General features: G+C 37.0%; 1 protein-coding gene across 7 annotated transcripts in view; it reads left to right on the forward strand.

The window, feature by feature from the left end:
- Pkib (cAMP-dependent protein kinase inhibitor beta) overlaps window positions 1-22,065 on the forward strand; it is a 97,320-nt gene that overhangs the window by 49,589 nt on the left and 25,666 nt on the right. For 5 of the 7 annotated variants that reach the window (XM_070015351.1, XM_070015353.1, XM_070015354.1 and 2 more), the window contains one exon: window positions 10,614-10,675. The gene's annotated coding sequence lies outside the window, so the exon portion shown is untranslated. The remainder of the gene's footprint in view (window positions 1-10,613; window positions 10,676-22,065) is intronic. The other 2 variants (XM_070015356.1, XM_070015357.1) reach the window with 1 other exon arrangement.

Here is a 22,065-nt window from a genome sequence, read left to right on the forward strand (position 1 = left end):
ATGATTTCCATTTACTAAGTACTAACCATGTGTTACGTATTATCCCAAGTACTTTTCAAACATTGTCTCTTTTATTCTACATAACATTCTACAAAAACATAAAAGGAATTTGGGCTGCAGTAGCCCAAGTCACATAGCTGCTATGTTCACGAGCCAGCCTGGCTCCAAAGCTCATATGCAACGCATCATACTATCTTTAAAGCTGGAGTCTTTTCCAGATGTAGCCTTTTATAACATTTTTTAAATGACCATCTGACTTCCTTTGCCTGCTTCCCTCTGTTAACATAGTCTCTCAAGCAGGTTCCAGAAAAGCAGCCTCAGTAAAAGCTCTTAAAACTCTAGCAGATTTTCTAGACAATTGAAGAAACTAATGTCCAAAGAGTATAATGCTTAGGGTAAAAATTAGGTACATTTCATAAAAGCACCTTGACATACCCAAAAGTCACCAACAGAATAGCTATGTAATGATTAGGTTTTTTTTTTTGTTGTTGTTGTTAATGGGGAAATACTATGGTTTTGTTTTGTGCCAGGTTTTGTTTTTATTCCTATTTCCCTGCAGCCTCTAGTATGCTATGTCATCAGTGTATGGTACGTATATGGGATATGTAAAAATGTATAGTCTGGTGCCTTCATGGCACAGTTTTGGGCTTTAAAAACAGATCAGGCTCCTTTGGGCAGATTATTGATTTTACCAAGGTACGGATACAACATCTTCAGTGAATAGAGCTGCTAACTGAGCATCAAATAAAATCCATTTTGAAAAACTATGGGATCCGATCAAGTGTGACCTTTAATGTAGGATTCATTAGTGTACTTTTTGCTGCACTAGTGAGGTGATTTAATAAATCATTACAATTGCTAAACAATATATATATTTGCAGTTGGATCCGGATTAAATCTCGTCTGTTCTTGGCTCTGACTCTGTTAGAACCTCAGGCTCTCTCAGGCCTCTGATCATATTAGTATTTTCTTTCTGAGGTCTTTTGTAGGGATTCAGTGAGAGATTATTTGAAGCAACTGGAAAAATCAAGGTCACCAAGAAAACTGTTCACCATTTATTCCCATCAAATTGGGATGTTCAGCATTCATACAGCACAATTTTCATTGGCTTTCTTTTCTAAGCATGTTAGATGTCAAATGTAAATCTGCTAGTAATATTAACATTCTTTTTTTAGCCATGAGACCAAACCGTTACTTTTTATAATATTATGACTTATATGGAATACATTTGGGGTTTCTAAATTATTTTCCTGATTTACTATATAGGTGAATAAGTTATTAGATTAAGAAGTTTGATTTGGGTGGGAACAGTTAAGTTACTACCTTTACTGAAGTTTTGTAAGTGACCATTAGAAAGCAATAGTTTATAATCTGTTCAACCACTTTGGAAAGTAGTATGGAGGTTCCTCAAAAGACTCCACATAGAGCTCCCTATGACCCAGCAATCCCACTTTTGGGCATTCACCCAAATGATCACAAACAAGACCATACTAAAGCTACCAGCACAATTATGTTTATCGCAGCATTATTTACCATAGCTAAGATATGAAACCAACCCAGATGCCCTTCAGTAGATGAATGGATTAAGAAAATGTGGTACATATACACAATGGAATTCTATACCTCCATCAGAAAGAATGACATTGCCCATTTGTTAGGAAATGGAAAGACTTGGAAAAAATTATATTAAGTGAAGTAAGCCAGGCCCAAAGAAACATAGGTCCCATGGTTTCCCTTATTTGCAATAACTAGTATATGTCTGAGACAAACAGAAATGGTCATATAAGTTGATGTTAGGTGAAATGAACCCCAAGATAAGGACACAAGTGTTTTTTTTCTTTCTTGCTATTGTTTCTAACATATTTATAAGATGATTTCTTTGTTGCTTTGCATGTCATTCATTTTTCTTTCAGGATATAAGCTATAAGTAGAATGTTCAACTCATATACAGTTAATATCTCATGTTTAGTGACAAAATCCACTTGTATCACTATACTTACCAGTATCAGAAACTTGGTCATATCATCTTTAGCTGTGTACATAGCTCAAATTTCCATGTCTATGAAGAAAGAAGAGAAGAGCTATTGGCAACTAAAGAGCATTATTTCCCATATTTTCCTTTCTAGAATTTTGCTATTTTTGTCTTCTGGATAATCTTTATTGCCTATTACCAAGATTTACTATTTACTCACTGTCAGTCTATCCATTCTTACTTTTTTAGTTTTATTTTTTATTTTTATATATATATATGTATATATATGTATATATATATATATATATATATTGTAAAGTTACTGTACAGAGGGGTTATAGTCACATGAGCAAGGTAATGAGTACATTTCCTATGGAGCATTGTTACCCCCTCCTTTGTTTTTTCCCTACCATCCCTTCCCTCCCCACTTCCCCAACTCCTTCATCCCCCGCCAAAGTTGTAAAGTTCATTCTCAACATAGTATCCACTCTTACTTTTAAAAGATATATTGTGCATATATACCTAATTAGTTAAACCTATGCTTAGTAGCCCATAGCATATGGTCTTGATCTCAAGCCTCTTTGCAATCTGATCTTCCTTTACCTGTTTCCAACTTCTTTTCAACTTTTATTCTTCCGAAAGCAAATGTGAGTTTTATTCCTGTTGTAAATGAGTAAAGTTTATTCCTGTTGTCCGTGAGACACAGAAACACTGTTTTTCTTCACCTACATCATTTGGGTTTGTGGCTAGAATGCACCCTCACGAGTGCACATGCTTCAGTGGTCACTGTGATTCACCTTTCATGGCTATTCCTACCATTATCATGCTTGAGGGATTAAATACATCCTTTTAAGAACAGCCCATTAAAACTAGGTCTTGCAGTTGAAAGGACTAATTTGCTTTACAGAGTTCAATGGATATTCACCTGACACTTTTCAGCTTTCATGTTTGCAAATATTTCAGCGTGATTTGCTTTTAAAACCAAAACAACAATGGAAAATAATGCATATAGGAGCAAGTAGCTAGATTTAGATCATTGGCATTGTAAAACAATCAAATGTAGGTTTAGAAAAAAGTCTTTTTTAATTTTAATTTTTTTTATTATTTTTTTATTTCTTTTTGTTTTTTTTTTTGGGTCCGGTCATGGGGCCTGAACTCTGGGCCTGGGCGCTGTCCCTCAGCTCTTCAGCTCAAGGCTAGCACTCTACCACTTGAGCCACAGCGCCACTTCCGGCTTTTTTTTCTTTTTGCTTACGTGGTGCTGAGGAATCGAACCCAGGGCCTCGAGCATGCAAGGCAAGCGCTCTACCACTGAGCCACCTTCCCAGCCCTAATTTTAATTTTTGAAAGAGTCCCAGGCTGGCCTCAAGGCCCTCTGCCTCCCAAGTGCTGGGATTACAGGGATATATTGCCAAGCCCTGCTTAGAACAACTCTTCACTTGTGTATTATAGCTGTGTACTTATTTGCTCTAACATGACTTTATTATATAAGCTTAAAATTAAATATGCATTTCAAAGGGGGATATTATGTTCACCATGGAATTTTTTTCTTTTTTTAATTGTGAAAATATCATACAGAGGAGTTACAATTACATGGGCAAAATAATGAGTACATTTCTTATCAAGCATTGTTTTCTCCTCCTTTGTTTCCCCTTCCCATCCCTTCCCATCTCCCCCTTCCACACCCCTCTACCCCCACCCCCCCCCCCATCAAAGTTGTAAAGTTCGTTTTTCGACATAATGACTTGTACATCTCATTGTTGCAATGGGTCCACCTGTATCCCTATTTAAACGATTTGTTTTTTCCCTTCCCCTCCACAAATTGTACCAACATCAAATACAGTGAAAGCAGGGGTTATACCATGGGGGAGGGACATACAAACCAACATAGAAATCATCTTATTAATATGTTAGAAACAATTGCATGAAAACAAAAACATTTGAATACTTATATTGGGGTTCATTTAACCTAACATCAACTTATCTGACCATTTCTGCTTGTCTCAGACATATATTAGTTATTGCAAATAAGGGAAACCATGGGACCTATGTTTCTGGGGCGTGGCTTACTTCACTTAATATAATTTTTTCCAAGTCTTTCCATTTCCTAACAAATGGAGCAATGTCATTCTTTCTGATGGAGGCATAGAATTCCATTGTGTATATGTACCACATTTTCTTGATCCATTCATCTACTGAAGGGCATCTGGGTTGGTTCCATATCTTAGCGATGGTAAGTAATGCTGCAATAAACATAGCTTTAGTATGGTATTGTTTGTGATCATTTGGGTGAATGCCCAAAAATGGGATTGCTGGGTCATAGGGAGCTCTATGTGGAGTCTTTTGAAGAACCTCCCTACTACTTTCCAAAGTGGTTGAACAAGCTTACACTCCCACCAACAATGCAGTAATTATAGCCATTCTAACTGGGGTGAGGTGGTATCTCAATGTTGTTTTGATTTGCATTTCTTTTATGGCTAGAGAGATTGAGCATTTCTTCATGTGTCTATTGGCAATCCTTCTTTCCTCTTCAGAGAAGTTTCTCTTTAAGTCTTTTTTTTTAATTGTGAAAATACTGTACAGAGGGGTTACAATTACAAGGGCAAGATAATGAGTACATTTCTTATCAAACATTGTAGCCTCCTCCTTTGCTTCTGCTTCCCATCCTTTCCCCTCCTCCCCCTGCCCCCTACCCAATACTCCCTGCTCCCACTTCCCCCTCTCCCCCCCGCCCTCCGGCACCAAAGTTGTAAAGTTCATTTTCCACATAATGACTTGTACATCTCATTGTTGCAATGGTTCCACCTGTATCCCTATTTAAACTATTTGTTTTTCCCCTTCCCCTCCACAAATTATATCGACATCAAATATAGTGAAAGTAGGGGTTATACTGTGGGGGAGGGACATACAAAGCAACAAAGAAATAATCTTATAAATGTGTTAGAAACAATCGCATGAGGAAAAAAAAACATTTGAATACATATCTTAGGGTTCATTTCCCTAACATCACCTTACCTTACCTTTTCTGCTTGACCCAGACATATACTAGATATTACAAATAAGGGAAACCATGGGACCTATGTTTCTTTGGGCCTGGCTTACTTCACTTAATATAATTTTTTCCAAGTCTTTCCATTTCCTAACAAATGGGGCAATGTCATTCTTTCTGATGGAGGCATAGAATTTCATTATGTATATATACCACATTTTCTTGATCCATTCATCTACTGAGGGGCATCTGGGTTGGTTCCATATCTTAGCTATGGTAAATAATGCTGCAATAAACATAGTCGTGCTGGTAGCTTTAGTAAGGTTTTGTTTGTAAACATTTGGGTGAATGCCCAAAAGTGGGATTGCTGGGTCATAGGGGAGCTCTATGTGGAGTCTTTTGAGGAACCTCCATACTACTTTCCAAAGTGTTTGAACAAGTTTGAACTCCAACAAACAATGCAGTAAGGTTCCCTTCTGTCCATATCCCCTCCAGCATCTGTTGTTATTAGAGTTCTTGATTTTAGTCATTCTAACTGGGGTGAGTTGGTATCTCAATGTTGTTTTGATTTGCATTTCCTTTATGGCTAGGGAGGTTGAGCATTTCTTCATGTGTCTATTGGCCATCCTTCTTTCCTCTTCATAGAAGTTTCTCTGTAAGTCTTTAGCCCACTTATTTATTGGGCACTTGTTTCTTTGAGGATTTGTTGTTGGGGGATTTAATTTTTTGAGTTCCAGGTATATTTTAGATATGAGACCCTTGTCCGTTGTATGGTTAGTGAAGATCTCCTCCCAATCCGTGGGCTTTCTATTGATCTTGCTAGCTATGTCCTTTGCCATGCAGAAGCTCTGCAATTTCATGCAATCCCATTTGTCCAGCCTTTCTTTGATTTGTTGTGTTTCTGGGTCTCTATTAAGAAAATTTCAGCCTGGGCCAAGGAGACCTAGGATTTCTCCTATTCCATCCTGTAATGTTTTCAGAGTATCTGCTTTGACTCCAAGATCTTTGATCCATTTGGAGTTGATTCTGGTGCAGGGTAATATATAAGGATCTAGCTTTAGTTTTCTACAAGTGATTAACCAATTTTTCCAGCACCATCTACTGAAGAGGCTGTCGTTCTTCCATTCTATTTTTTAGCTCCCTTATTGAAGATTAGATGGCTATTGGTCTGTGGGTTCATTTCTAGGTTTTCAATTCTGTTCCATTAGTCCTGAGGTCTGTTCTTGTGCCAGTACCAAGCTGTTTTGATTACTATAGCTGTGTAGTAGAGTTTGAAATTTGGTATTGATATTCTTCCAGCACTGTTCTTTCTGTTAAGTATCATTTTTCCTATTTGGGGTCTTTTATTATTCCATATGAATTTTTGGCTTGCCTTTTCTATTTCCTTGAAGAATGAGGTTGGAATATTGATAGGTATTGCATTGAATTTGTAGATAGCCTTGGGATGTATTTCCATTTTCACGATGTTGATCCTTCCAATCTAGGAGCGTCACCATGGAATTTTTGCATGAACTTTGACTTTTGAAACATGTTACATGAAAATATTATTAATCTTGATGTCTAAAGTTTTGAATGCTCCCTGAAATTTTGTGGTGGGAACTTGATGGATTATTCTTTGTGTATATTATTTGCATATTCACATGGGTGACTGCTTGAGTAATTACAATTTAAATGTTAGAAAACATAAACACGTTGTAGGTAGAAATCCATTATTATGACAAAAATCTCTGAGATAATCAGTGGGGGAAGGATTTTATTTTGGCTCATAATTTTGGAGATTTTCTTCCATAGTTGGTTAGATAACTCCTTTTGGTCAGTGGCAAAAATTCTAATTGTTTATCCTGGTGGGAGAACTTGGTAGAAGAAGCTATATACCTCGTGGTGTATAAGGGGAAAGAGAGAAAAGGGGGGCGAGAACGGGGAGAAAATTGAAGGGAGAAAGGAAGGGAGAGGGGAGAAAGGGAGAGGCACAGAAGAGAGAAAGGAGAGAGGAGAGAGAAAGGAGAGAGGAGAGGGCGATTGGGAGGGAGGAGAGGGCGATTGGGAGGGAGGGAGAGCGGGGGAGGGAAAGTGCTAGAGCCCCACTATCTTTTTCAAGGACATGCACTTGACTTCATGACTTCTTCCCATGGGGCCTAACTCTCCTCAAAGGTTTTACTGCCTATCAATATTTCCATTGGCTGAAGATAAGTCAAGTAGAAGATACTTACCTGAGTCATAACACAGAAAAAATAAATAGTATTTTACCGAACACTGGAATAAAACATCACCGTAAATCCTGTCTGATCACAATTTATATATTTTCAATTGAGATCACATCAGGATATGCAGGAAAGCAGGTCCTTGACCACAAATTAAGGACAGGAGAAGGGAGGATGAAAACACATGGGATGAATGCTTTCAATTACTTTGTTGCATTGTCTTGAAGTAGCTGCTTCAGATTTAGCCTGGTGGCGACATCTCTGAAATGAAGCTATGGTCATGTAGTTTTCAAACTTGAAATCTGGTTAGGGAATGAGAAGTGAAAAGATGGGGTGTGGGCAAAACTTTGTTTGGGCCTTCGAAGACTGTGGTCTCAGAGAAGTTCTGCTTTTCACTGTCTTGGATATTGTCTTTTTACCAAACAGTTCATTTGAAAAGAAAACATTTCTCATCAGCAAACGTAATTTGAAATTCACTGGACGAGATGATATCCAATCTCAGCTAACTCATAATGGTGTAATGGAGTTTACTAATTCACTCACACTCTAATGTTTCCCTTGCAAGAGGTGCAAACTATAGATAGGAGATCATTAGTTTTTGGGTTTTTTTTTTTTTTTGCCTTTGCTCCACATATGTCGTGGGGTTTATATGTAAATACAGTCCTAAGTGATATATGCAGAAAGAATTAGACCTTGTGAGGTAGTTATGTCTTTCAAGTTCTGTGTCCTATATTATTCAGGGAGAGAATACTAGAACACCTTGTTCTGTTTATTTTGTTTGTGTTAAAGTGATTGACATATACAATAACAATAGTTTAACAAAGATATTAGCCTATTAGCATAATAATTCTTATAATTTATAAGGATATATATATAGGAGATAATGTATACACACACATTAAAAAATTCTTGTTATTAGGGCTACTATGCCATTATTCTTGAAATGGGTTCATGAATACCTTCATTCATAAAATATTTGATAGTTAAAAAGGATGAAGAGAGATTCAGTCTCTTTTAGTGTGTTTATGTTTAGGATATCCTTAAAAATACCACTTCATTGCTACTGCTCTCTCTCTGTCTCTCTGATTTTGTTGCAATGGGCAGAACTAGTTGGAAATTCATAAAATGAAACAAAAGTTAAATTGGGGAAAGAGTAGCATATAGAATTTTTCCTTTATTCTCTGGCTGTACTGAGGTTTAAACTTGGGGTCTCACATTTAATGTGCAGGTTATCTCAGATGAGCCACACTTGGATCCCATTTTACAGTGGTTATTTTGAGATAGGCACTTCCTCCCCAGGCTCATGCCTGGGCCATGATCCTCCTATTTTAGGATTCATGTGGGAGTTAGAATGACAGGTATATGCTACCATATCCAGTTTGTTCCACTAAAACAGAGTCTTTGGCTGCAGGTGCCCTGGCTGGCCTGGTGTCGATAGTCCACCAGACCTCAACCTCCCACATAGCCACATAGTGATCAACTATTGGTTGAGAAAAGATCTCACATGCCCAGCCTGGCCTCAAACCATGATTCTCTCAATATCACTTTTCCAGATAACTAGGATTAGGAGTATGATAAGTAACTGGCCATTATTTTTCAATTTGGCTTTATAGGGAGTGCGTATGTTCATTATATTATGTAAAGTTTGAGGCTTGCAATTTTTATTGTATTACTGCTTCTCACATGATTGGATTTTTTGCTTTCTCTTGCTAGTTTCTTACATTTTGTCTGCAGATATAAGACTTAACTGCAGGGCAGAGAGTTACAGGATGGCCAAAAAGTGTATGAGAAGCTTAGTTATAGAATAAGGTGAAAAGGTGTCCTCTTTTGATTGTAAAACTCCCTCAAGGAGACCAAGTATGCAATTAGTCAGCTGGAAGAATGAAAAGTCTACATGCACCTTGCCATTCAGCAAATTATTTCTTGATTTGTCCCACCATCTAGAAAAGATTGTGCTAGGGCTGACCCAAATGAGTCATAATCCATGCCATCAAAAGGCTTCAAAAGATTGAGGCAGGAAAGTAGAGCTAATCAGACATTTATAATATGTGTGATAAGTGCAACCAGAGAGATATTCCAGAGTCTTTCTATTTGGCCTGAGGAGAAAACAGAAGGTTCTGAGGAAGAAGTGCCCAAGTTGATTAAGAATGGATAAATAGATCCATATTTATCCATTCAAGAATGGATAAATAAATAAATCAATTGCCACAGAAGTAATGCAAGTAAAGCACAGGAGTTCCATTGATGGAGTACCACTTCAGAGCTTTTGTCTTTAGCATTGGTATATGTTCGGCATGGGTGAAAAGTAAGGGGAGAGGCAGATGGGCAAGTTCCTGGAGGGCAACTTATGCAATAGAAAAAGACTTGGACTTGATTCTAGGTGATAGGAAACTAGAGAAGAATTCATTATAGAGTGATCATGAGCAGATTTACTTTGAAATAATTCTGCCTCCTATCTATACAAAGAATGGCTTTTCAGTGAGGAAGCATGCATACATGGAAATCTTTAGGATGTTGTAAATGTTGGAAGAAAGTGGCTGAATGAATGAGGGCAGTGGAAGTATGGAGGGAAGAAATTTGTAAAGCACCCTGATGCTGAGTGGCAGATGTGGATACTGATTTGCCATATTCCTATTATTTTCCCTATTCTACAAATAGGGATTGTCATCTCCATAGTTTATTTTATCTCTAGGAACAAGATAGCGTACATTCCTTCAGCATGGTTCCCATGTAGTTGCTAGGAATGTTGCTACACTATCTTGGGAAACTCAAGAAAGGTGAAAGTGAAAAGATTTTCTAAGGTGTAAACATGTGAAGTGTTTCTATGCCCACTGAAAGGTATAGTAATGCCAAGGATATATTTACAGTGGGCACTCTGTGCACATATGTACAAGTATTTACTATAATAATCAGTTGTTTTTATATGATGACTTTCTCAAGTTGTCATTGACCAGTACTATGACAGATTTTGTTGCTTGCAATCCTCAAGACTAACATTTGATGTTGGGGATGATAAAGTAGGATATAAGAGTTCAGTGTGAAATTTTTATTATCAAATTAGAAGCTGTCCTTTCCCCCAAAATGTTTGGTGTTTACCAGTTTAAAGTGAATTAAAAATTAGTCAAAATAGGCTGGGAAGGTGGCTCAGTGGTAGAGCGTTTGCCTTGCATGCTCGAGGCCCTGGGTTCGATCCCTCAGCACCATGTAAGCAAAAAGAAAAAAGCCGGAAGTGGCGCTGTGGCTCAAGTGGTAGAGCACTAGCTTTGAGCTGAAGAGCTGAGGGACAGCGTCCAGGCCCAGAGTTCAGGCCCCATGACCGGACCCCCCCCAAAAAAATTAGTCAAAATATTTTAGCTAGTATTAGATAATATTAGATTATTTAGTTGGAATTTTTCTGTCTCTTCATGGTTTCTCTTTTCATTTCTCTCTTGTATTTTTTTTTAATTTGCAGGAAAGAAGGTTTATCTGAGTCCTAAACCTGTTTCAGAAGTACAGCATATTTTACAGGTATTTGTAAGTATCCTTCTTTTTCTTTTTTCTTTAAAAAAAATAGATGTTGATTTTGTGAAAAAAATGGCTCCTAAGTTGACCAAATATAGCTATAAAACATAAACTGGCATGAAAAAAGATACCACTCCACCAAATATTGAAAGAAAACAAATCACAATCAAAAAACCTTTGCCATATCTTTTTATAGGTAGTTTTTATAGCTAATATGTCACTTACTCTTTGGAAATTTCTTTTTGTTCATGTCATATTCATTCTTTTTGCTCTATGTGAAAATATCTGTATTCACATTTTAGAAAGTTTGTAACATTCAAGGTGAAAGAAGATTAAAAAGGTAGGTAACATCTGGCCATAGCAGAAGGTGGCAATTGTATTTGTTTAAAATGTATATGACTTCGGAGATCTTCCTATTTTCTATTATTAACATTTTTAATGACTTAAAAATATTGCAGTTGTGGGGAGTGGGGTGCTGATGGTTCATGCCTATAGTCCTAGCTACTCAGGAGGCTGAGATCTGAGGTTCGCATTTTGAAGCCAGCCTGGGCAGGAAAGACCCCGTGAGACTCTTATCTCCAATAAAGTACTCAAAAGAAGCTGGACATGGCACCGTGGCTCCAATGGTAGAGTGTTAGCCCTGAGCACGGAGACTCAGGGACAGTGCCAGGACTGGCAATCAATCAATCAGTCAATCAAGCACAGGGTTTGCATAACTAAGGTTCATCTTGTTTGAACAAATTTATGAAATGCATGTTGTTATAGCATATTTTTGCTCAAACTGGTCAGCTTAGGAATTGAGAATATGGGAGAGGAGACCTTTCCCATTTCACTTAACCAAGAGTTCAAGACACACACACACACACACACACACACACACACACACACACACACACACACACACACACACACTTTTACACTAATACCTTATTAGATGAATGTAGAAGAATCAGTAAGAGAAAAAGAAACAAAATCCTTGTTCTAAAAAATATATTTAGGGACTGGGAAGGTGGCTCAGTGGTAGAGCGCTTGCCTTGCATGCATGAGGCCCTGGGTTCGATTCCTCAGCACCACATAAGCAGAAAAAAAAAGTTGGAAGTGGTGCTGTGGCTCAAGTGGTAGAGTGCTAGCCTTGAGCTGAAGAGCTGAGGGACAGCGCCCAGGCCCGGAGTTCAGGCCCACAACCGGACCCCCAACCCCCCCAAAAATAAATATATTTATAGTGTAAAGATTTTTTCCTTATTTGCAGAATCTTTAAGTCTAATGAAAATCTGTTATAGCAAATGACCAGCATACTGAGTTTTATAAACATGAGTCAAGGGCCTGTGGTATGAAAATGGATCAGGGAAATAAGGTCATATAATAAGGCCATGCAGCTAGAAGTCTCTACAAAGCACACTTGTAGACTTTTCACCTGTAAATATTTGTATTTGACGGTAGTTGAAGTGAAATGATGACTACTTTAGATGATTTTATGATTTGGGGAGGCCTCTGGAATTACTGTTATTAGGAATGATATTATTTTATTTTGGTCAATCTATGATTGTTGTAATAACATTAACATAAATGTTTTTTTCTTTCTTGAGATTGTTTCCAACATATTTATAAGATGATTTCTTTGTTGCTTTGTATGTACCTCCCCCAGGGTATAACCCCTGCCTTCACTGTATTTGATGTTGATATAATTTGTGGAGGGGAAGGGAAAAAAAACAAACTGTTTAAATAGGGATACAGGTGAACCCATTGCAACAATGAGATGTACAAGACATTGTGTCGAAAAACAAACTTGGCAGGGTAGGGAGAGGAAGGGATGTGGGAAGGGGGATGGGAGGGATGGGGGAGATGGGAAGGGATGGGAAGGGGAAACAAAGGAGGAGGCAACAATGCTGGATAAGAAATATACTCATTACCTTGCTCATGTAATTGTAACCCCTCTGTACAGTATTTTCACAATTTAAGAAAAAACTGTAAAAAAAGAAATAATAGTGATATCTATACTGCAATTATGATTTCCTTATATTGTCTGTATCTTCAATATTATCTTTTCTATATTTTTTGTAGACCTGAAGGTTTTACCCACATGATATTGTTCATAAGCACATACAAACTATATGGGGGGGGGGAAATGAAGTTTCTATGTATAATAATAGAATTATTAAATGCATATTCCTGGGCATTCTCCCTGCTATTGTCAGCAAGTATTTTTGGTAATTCACATAAAAGTAATTTGTAGACAACCCTGAGAAAAAGCAAATCTTTCTTTAAAGGTGATCCTCTTTGAAGTAGTTTATTACAAAAAAAAAAAAAAAAGGAAAAATTTGTAAAAGTAGGTATTCCTGGAGATTTGCCTTAAGAGATTCTGATTCAGTAATTGCTGCAAGGCTTTGAAACATAGTTTCAAGCAATTGCCTTGCAGCTTTAGATATTTGCAAGGCACTAATTTATAGCCTCATTGTTGGTAATTATTTTTTAATGATGAAGCTTTTGGCTATGCTTACTATATGTGGATTGGGAATTAAGTGGGGAGTATGTGCTTCTGCTAGTTCAAATTAAGTTACAGGAGTGAAAAGGATGAGCTTAGATGTCTTTACTGTAGGATTAACAGAACTCACGGTTGCCTCATCCTTGGTTGTTTACTTACTTTAAGTAAATGAGGTGATAGGTCCATAAACCACACACTTTCTCAGCCAGAAAAGAGAGTTTGAAACCATCCAACAGCGTCTTATTTCACAGAAAAGGAAAGTAACTAAAGGAATTGCCTAAGGCCATGATTAACAATTGGATTTCTGCTCCAAACTCAGCTCCATCCCCATCATACCTGGCTGATTGGCTACCATTTCTGGAGCCAGTAACACCTGTGAAACCAGTTTCCCTCATGCTGATTTAGGCTTCTGAACAGCCAGTAGGTGAGCAGAAGAAAGTGCTCGATGAGACAGCTTTTCCCCTAATCTGTCCAGCTATCTTTCTGAAAGTGAGAGGGTCTTCCTTTCCAACTGAGTTTGGCAAGAAGGATGTGGAGATAGTTCCCATGCACACTCAAAGAGACAGCCTGTTCAGAGCATCTCCATCTTTACTTGTCTTTCTTATGTCTTTACCTTTGCCAGAGCAGTGCCTTTCCCCCAACTCTGTATCTGTGCTGTTTACTGAGAGAAAATTCAGAAAGAAGGGGCTGGGAAGGTGGCTCAGTGGTAGAGCACTTGCCTTGCATGCATGAGGCCCTGGGTTCGATTCCTCAGCACCACATAAGCAAAAAGAAAAAAAATTCAGAAAGAACAGGTTTCTAAAGAAAGGAGAGAATTTCCCAGCAGAGAGAATGCCATCAGATGACTGGTCCTGAGGCTTCTCAATATTAACTGTTCATGCTGAGAATATCGCGTGCATTGTCACACTTAATATTCTCACCTGCGGGAAGTGTTATTATGTGAACTCCAAAGGTACAATCACTGAGGCTTAGAGACCTTATGTGCCATGCATATGGTCCTTTAGCTATTAATAGGCTGTGCAGCCCCCAAACCAGACCAAAGGTGAAAACCAGATATATCCTGTTGCAAAGCACATGTGCCGCCTTTTTTATTACTGCTTTTTTTTTTTTTTTAGCTCTGCTATGTCTAATTCTAAGAAAATAGGTCAGTTGTAAAATGCAAAACATTTTTGAGGTGTTAATAGAACACACAAACTCTTTTCTGAGTTGTCTTTGTTTCTCACACAGAATACTGTAATTGCCTCCAAACTTACCTCTTGAAACTATTTTTTATCTTCCCCCAATCTATACAATTCTTGGCAGCAGAAATTACCATCCCAAAGGATCAATTATGGTTGTCATACTATTGCTTAAAATCCTTCAGTGACTTCCTGTTGCTATTAGGGCGGATGAGATCTTCACCTTGTCTGAGTGAAGTAGTTCCTATTTAGCTACTCCCTTTACCTCATGCCATTCTCCGTTTTCCTCTCAATACTGGTCATACTGGCTTTCTTCAGTTTCTGAAACATGTGTTCTTCTATTTTTATAACCCCATGCCAGCTGCAGCTGCTTTTATTCATTCATATGTCAACTCATACTATCAGTGAGTCAGATCTTGACGTTACAATTTTTCATCCTAGACTTATCATAATATTAGTCATACAGGACTTTGTATTTGTTATTCTTTGGATGTTTTCCTGTTAGATTACATAAAATAATTATAAAACTGTTTTATTAGACATATATTCGATACACAACAGATGTTTTCCAACCGAGTTAATAAATTTATAGATGAATAGAAGTGATTTTGATTACCTAATTTATACTTGGTCATTTGGTAAAATACTGTATTTAAATAGAAGATAACTTGCTTTTTTTATCTATCAAAAGAAACTGAGTTTTTGGGCTGGGAAGGTGGCTCAGTGGTAGAGTGCTTGCCTTGCATGCATGAGGCCCTGCACCACATAAGCAGAAAAAAAAAAAGCCAGAAGTGGCGCTGTGGCTCAAGTGGTAGAGTGCTATCCTTGAGCTGAAGAGCTGAGAGACAACGCCCACGCCCAGAGTTTAGGCCCAACGACGGGACCAAAAAAAAAAACAAAAACAAAAACAAAAAAACACCCCCCCCAACAACAACAACAAAAACCAAGTTTCAATCATATGTAATACTGTTTTTAATACCCAAACGATATAACATTTCCCTTGATTTTGTAATTGCTTTTTCCTTTCTGAAATCAGTTTGGTTAAATAAATGAAGCTGATTCAAACAGCATATTGACATTTTTTATTAAACCAATTAAGTCAAAGCAATTAAAACCTGGAAATAGCAACCATAAAAGAACAATATATTACCATTTATTGTACCAGTATAGGATGGAAATGTGTTATAATTTGTTTTCACTTACTAATTCTATGAGGCTTCTCTATCCCAGTTCCATTGAAAAGACTTTTCAAGAGCAATGTATTAGTCATGGTTCTCCAGAAAGACAGACCAATAATACATGTATATGATAGATGTTGATCATGGTAGATAAACAGACAGACAGACAGAGAGATATGAGAGAAGATTAATTAGGGAAATTGACTCACACAATTATGGATGCTGAGTCCCATAACTGATGACGGGTAAACTGCATCTATGTTATGCACAGTGGTGTAACTCTTATTTTGAAGCTGAAAACACAGGGTGCTGGTGATTGGTGCAAGTTTTGGAATCCAAGATGCAGGGAGCTAGAGTTTCTAGTGTCCCAAGATAGAAAAGGAAGAGTGTGTGCCACTCATTTTTCTCCCTCTTTTATTTTTTCCACCCCCTGAGCTGGTTGGGTGATGCCTATTTGTACTGAATGTGGTTCTTGCCAGTCTACTCAGACTCCCATGCTAATTTCCTTTAGAAACACCTGTTCAAGTGTCTTCAATCAACTGGTGTCCCAATCATGCCCCACCTACATGGAATGTACCCCATGCCCACAATTGATCTGATGTCAAAATGATTTTTATTCTTAAAAAAGTATAATAGAATCTATTGCTATCTTATCTAATGGAATGAATTTATCCAGTTACAAGATGTTTAGATTTTGAAATGAACCAGATGTTTAGTCAAAATAGTGTTCCTGATTCCTTTCCTCATCTATGAAATCAGGATTGCTTGTTATTAATTTTATGTTTATTAGCCAGTTCTCAAAGGTTGACATCTAAGGTTTCAAAATTATGTATACAAATTCTCAGATAATGACAAATTGCTCATGGATTGTCTCTGTCTTGTTCTCTTGAATGCTTCTAATAGTGTTGGTTTGTTTGTATACATTTAATTAATTTGAAAGTGGGGAAAAGAAATTGTATGAGATGTATGTGACCAAGATTACATGTCAGTCTCCTGTTTAAAATGCACATCTCAATTTTAAAAATAAGTCTGTTGAATATTTCTTTATTATTATTATTATAAAGTTTTTATTGTAAAAATACTGTACAGAGGGGTTACAATTACATGAGCAAGGTTCTGTTGAATATTTCTCTGCATTTTTAAATCCTAAAAACACTTAACTTGTTAATTTTCTCCTAGCTACTGAACTTCACAGGTTGTTAAAATTTGTTATGAAAAAAAATCAGTCACTTAATCCTTGTAACAGACTGTGTTGGAATTAGCAGCTGGATAATTTGGTTCATCACAATTTTTAATTTAAATATTGAAATATTGTGTAGACAGGCAATAAAAGTCTTTGTTTATTAAAAATTAAAATTTCTATTCACAATAACCATTACATATATAGGAGATAATATGAGAAATATAGATAAGAATGAACCATATAAGTGTAGAGTCAAGTTTCAGAGAGATTTAAGTGAAAGAAAAGAATCTTAGAGTCTAGTAGCAAAATATTCATCCTGCTTAGCCTCAGTTGAAGTGGTGCCTATACTACTACTATCTGCTATGATTGCGACAGCCATCTTAGCTTAAATCTACATCAAAGAAACTTGATGCTTTAACCAGCATTAAACTTTGTTTAGAATTTATGTGAAACAAGTTTTTTAATGATAGTCATAAAAATTGGCAGCAGTTCAGAAGACAGAGACTATCTAAATTAACAGAGAGCAAACACCTCTGCTTTCTTTCCATGCTCTGCAACGAATTACTGAGCAACTTGACACATACAAGTATGTGAAAAAGGAAGGAAGCAATTTTGAACATTTATATTACTTTTCTTTTTCTTTTTTAAAAAACATCTACAACAAAGAAAAACCTTTTGTTTTCATATCTTGGAGTTCATTTTGCTTAGCATCCTCTTATCTGGTCACATGTACATGGCTATTGACCTGTTGTGATCCTCTTCTAGGACTATGCTAGACATATACTATTATTATAAATGAGAGAAACCATGGAGTCTGTGTTTCTTTGGGTCTGGCTTACTTCACTCAAAATTCTTTTCCATAATTTCTATACTTTGTACTAGCGGTTCTTGAAAAAGCCAGATACTTTTCTCTCTGTATGTTGTGGTGTATGATTGCTATCGAAGTCCAGCTGGTTCCAGCATGAAAGGATTCAAAATGATCTGAGATCTTAGTATTCTACACTGGACTATTTAGCCTGGAATTTAGGAGTCTTCTGAGACTAAAAGACTCAGGGACTATTGACCAGTGACAATGTTCTTGCATCATAACATTTTTCATTAAAGCTAAATAAAAGCTATAATCCGTACTAATTGGATTTAACTTAAAATTCACACTTTTTGTTATAAATAAAATATATTTTAGTAAATTTTACCCATTGAGCTAAAATAATGATTGAGTGAATTTTCTAAACCTTGTCTGAGTAGGATGAAAAGAGACTCTTAGAGAATCCAGAGACAGGAAGAGGAAAGCCAGAGATGATTGATGAAAGAAGATGGTAAAGGAGACAGGGTGGCTGTTTTGGGACAGTCTGATAAAGAATAGTAATTACACTTGGTCAGAGGCTGGCTTACTGCTGTAATAAAATTCTAAAATGAGCATGGAGAGATTTTCTCCACTACTTCCATCCCCAGTTTTTATTCTGTTACAAAAAGCTATTTAATATTGATTACATCTCCAATGATTGCTTCTGATACTTTTTGAAATTCAGAAGATGAATATCTATGAGTGATGTTTATATAGTATTAGCTGAATTTTTTTTTTACCATGGTTGCCTTATACTGAGTTTTTTTAATGTCTCATAGTGAGACCTGGAGAGATCTTCAGTAACATGTAGGATGCTCAAGCTGACTCTTCAGCAGTAACTTCAGTGAGCAATCCTTCCTACTTCTTTAAATGTACCCATTTGCTTTCATGCCCACCCTTCCTGATGGGAAGGATTTTGACAGTTATCTGTAGTAATACTAAATTCTAACTTAACTATAATCAGGGTTTTTTTTGGTTTTGTTTTGGTATGGTTTCCAATTATTTTAATCCTGATGGATTTGAGTTCTTTTCCTACTCCAAAGTTCTTTTTTAATTTTTTTTATTGTGAAAATACCATACAGAGGGGTCACAATGACATGAACAAGGTAATGAGTACATTTCTTATCAAGCATTGTTGCCTCCTCCTTTGTTTCCCCTTCCCACCCATTCCCATTTTCTTCCCCTCACCCCATGCCAAAGTTGTAGAGTTCGTGTTTCAACATAACGTCTTGTACATCTCATTGTTGCAGTGGGTCCACCTCTATCCCTATTTAAACAATTTGTTTTTTCCCTTCTCCTCCCCAAATTATAGCAACATCAAATACAATGAAAACAGAGGTTATATTGTGGGGGAGGGACATACAAAGCAACAAAAAAATCATCTTATAAATATGTTAGAAACAATCACAAGAAAGAAAAATCATTTGAGTCCTTATCTTGGAGTTCATTAATCTGACCGTTTTTGCTTGCCTCAGACATATACTAGTTATTGCAAATAAGGGAAACCACGGGACTTATGTTTCTTGAGGAACCTCCATACTACTTTCTAAAGTGGTTGAACAAGTTTACACTCCTACCAACAATGCAGTAGGGTTCTCTTTTGGCCACATCCTCTGCAGCATCTGTTGTTATTAGAGTTCTTGATTATAGCCATTCTAACTGGGGTGAGATGGTATCTCAATGTTGTTTTGATTTGCATTTCTTTTATGGCTAGGGAGGTTGAGCATTTCTTCATGTGTCTATTGGCCATTCTTATTTCCACTTCAGAGAAGTTTCTCTGTAAGTCTTTAGCCCAATTATTTATTGGGCACTTGTTTCTTTGAGGATTCGTTGTTGGGGGATTTAAATTTTGTGAATTCCAGGTATATTTTAGATATGAGACCCTTTCCGTTGTATAGCTAATGAAGATCTTCTCCCAATCTGTGGGCTTTCTATTGATCTTGCTAGCTATGTCCTTTGCCATGGAGAAGCTCTGCAACTTCATGCAATCCCGTTTGTCCACCTTTCTTTGATTTGTTGTATTTCTGGGTCTCTAATAAGAAAATTTCAGCTTGTGCTAAGGAGACCTAGGGTTTTCAGGGTGTCTGCTTTGACTCCAAGGTCTTTGATCCATTTGGAGTTGATTCTGGTACAGGGTGATAGATAAGGATCTAGCTTTAGTTTTGTACAAATGATTAACCAATTTTGCCAGCACTGTTTACTGAAGAGGCTGTCTTTCTTCCATTGTATTTTTTTTTAGCTCCTTTATTGAAGATTAGATGGCTATAGGTCTGTGGGTTCACGTCTAGGTTTTCAATTTTATTCCATTGGTCCTGAGGTCTGTTCTTGTGCCAGTACCAAGCTGTTTTGATTACTATGGCTTTGTAGTAGAGTTTGAAATTTGGTATTGATATTCTTCCAGCATTGTTCTTTCTGTTGAGGATCATTTTTGCTATTTGGGGTCTTTTATTGTTCCATATGAATTTTTGGCTTGCCTCTTCTATTTCCTTGAAGAATGAGGTTGGAATAGTGATAGGTATTGCATTGAATTTGTAGATAGCCTTGGGAAGTATTGCCATTTTCATGATGTGATCCTTCCAATCCAGGAGCATGGGAGGTTTTTCCACTTTCTAAGTTCTGTTTTGATTTCCTTTTTCAGGTTTTTAAAGTTTTCATCATAGAGTTCCTTCACTTCTTTGGTTAAGTTAATTCCTAGGTATTTTATCTTTATCCACTCCAAAATTCTTTAGTGTCTTTAAGAAAATGATAAAAGATAATAATGGAAAATCTGCTGAGAGACAGAGTGATGGGGGATTTGGAAGTCTTTCTTGGTTTGTGGACAATGTCTAGAATATAAATACAATTAATACTTAAAAGACCATCCAAGCTGTGTGGTTTATTTTTTTTTCAATTGAAAATTAGAAAAAAGTGGGGCACCAGTGGCTCACACCTGTAATCCTAGCTACTCAGGAGGCAGAGATTGAGGATCACAGTTCAAAGCCAGACCAGGCAGGAAAGTCCGTGAGACTCTATCTCCAATTAACCACCAGAAAACTAGAAGTGGTGCTGTGGCTCAAGTGATACAGTGTTCACCTTGAACTGAAGAGCTCAGGGACAACGCCTAGGCCAAGAGTTCAAGCCCCACAACTGACAAAAAAAAATAATCAGTAACAAACTGCATATTTGCATGGACAGTATTTACAAATGATAAAGACAGCATGAGGCAGTGTGAAATTCATCTAAAATTCCCAGGAGTTTTTGTTCCTTTGGGAAAAAAAACAACAGGTCACCTGCATAGAATGTTTAGTGAGCATGATATTAAAGTGGTTTAGTGATGAGTCTTAGTGTTGGTTATCAGAGTGAAGGTGAAATAAATAGCCCAATCCATGATATCGATGTACATCCTGACATATGTCTAGTTGAAGGTCTAGGAAAAGTTTTTCTTGTGATTTATTGCAATTTTCAGTGTACTACAAGGAAAGACTAGTGAGACCTGAAATTGGATGGGCTGTTCTCCAAGTCTCTGTGTATGTGTTGCTATACTTTGTTAAACACCACTAATAAAAACAATCTGCTCATTCAGGTGAAAGTGTTCTAAACCTCCTCAGTAACAAAAATCCATTTGTTTAGTCCTGGTAATATTTTTGGAGAAAGGTAGAGGAGAATATAACTCAATTTAATTTTTAGCGCAGATTAATTATTCTCACACTTGTTGGCCACAATCATCTACAGTGTTTATAATACAGATCACATCAAAACTGCTGAATTAAAAGTTCAGAAGAAGATCTAGCACTGGGTCTTGATACCAGATTCCTCCCCAAGTAAGGCTTATACACAGACAATTTGGAGAAATGCTGTCCTGGTTCATCTGACAGAGATTGATTTTCAGTCAATACTTTTTTTTTAAACCTACCTTTGCTCTCTCTCTCTCCTCCTATAGTTCTCTATACTTCTCCCATTAAGATTTTTACAAATTTTAGGAAGAATTAGCTTGCTTTAAAATTCATTGTGTTAGTTTCCAGGCTGGTACAGGTGAGATATACTTTTCTCAGAGACCTTATGTTTTTGTCATCTTTCCATAATTTAATCAAGTGTTAAAGTGGAAAAGAAAATCTGGTTCTTTGTGGAGTGGCACATGTGAATTAATTTACACTAGCTGGTGTCAGGATGTAATATGACTATGTTAGCAAAGCTATAAAAGGAAAATATCCAAAGCTAACAAAAAACCTTAAGAGAGGTCACTGTGAGAGCTGCAGGGATGAGGCGGAGCTTGATCACTGAGTAGCTACTGAGCTTGAAGGATGCTCAGCCTGGGGTATACATGGCTGGGAAAAGGCAGCAGATTTCAATGACAGCTTACGAGAACAAAGTTTAGGATTTTACAGTAAGAGATCTATGGATTTGTCTCACTGTATAAAAATGACTAACTGAACTGGTAGAGTGGAATGTAGCCCACTTCCACTTCTACCCAAGGAATCTAATAAGGAGACTCCTTTTCTGCTATCTTTGAGATTTTTATCTCTCTTATAACTAGGAAATACCTTTTTCTAAGATGTAC

Source organism: Dipodomys merriami, unplaced genomic scaffold (genome assembly GCF_024711535.1).
Source record: "Dipodomys merriami isolate MVZ:Mamm:240054 unplaced genomic scaffold, mDipMer1.0.p SCAF_112, whole genome shotgun sequence".
In the NCBI taxonomy this organism is placed as follows: domain Eukaryota; kingdom Metazoa; phylum Chordata; class Mammalia; order Rodentia; family Heteromyidae; genus Dipodomys; species Dipodomys merriami.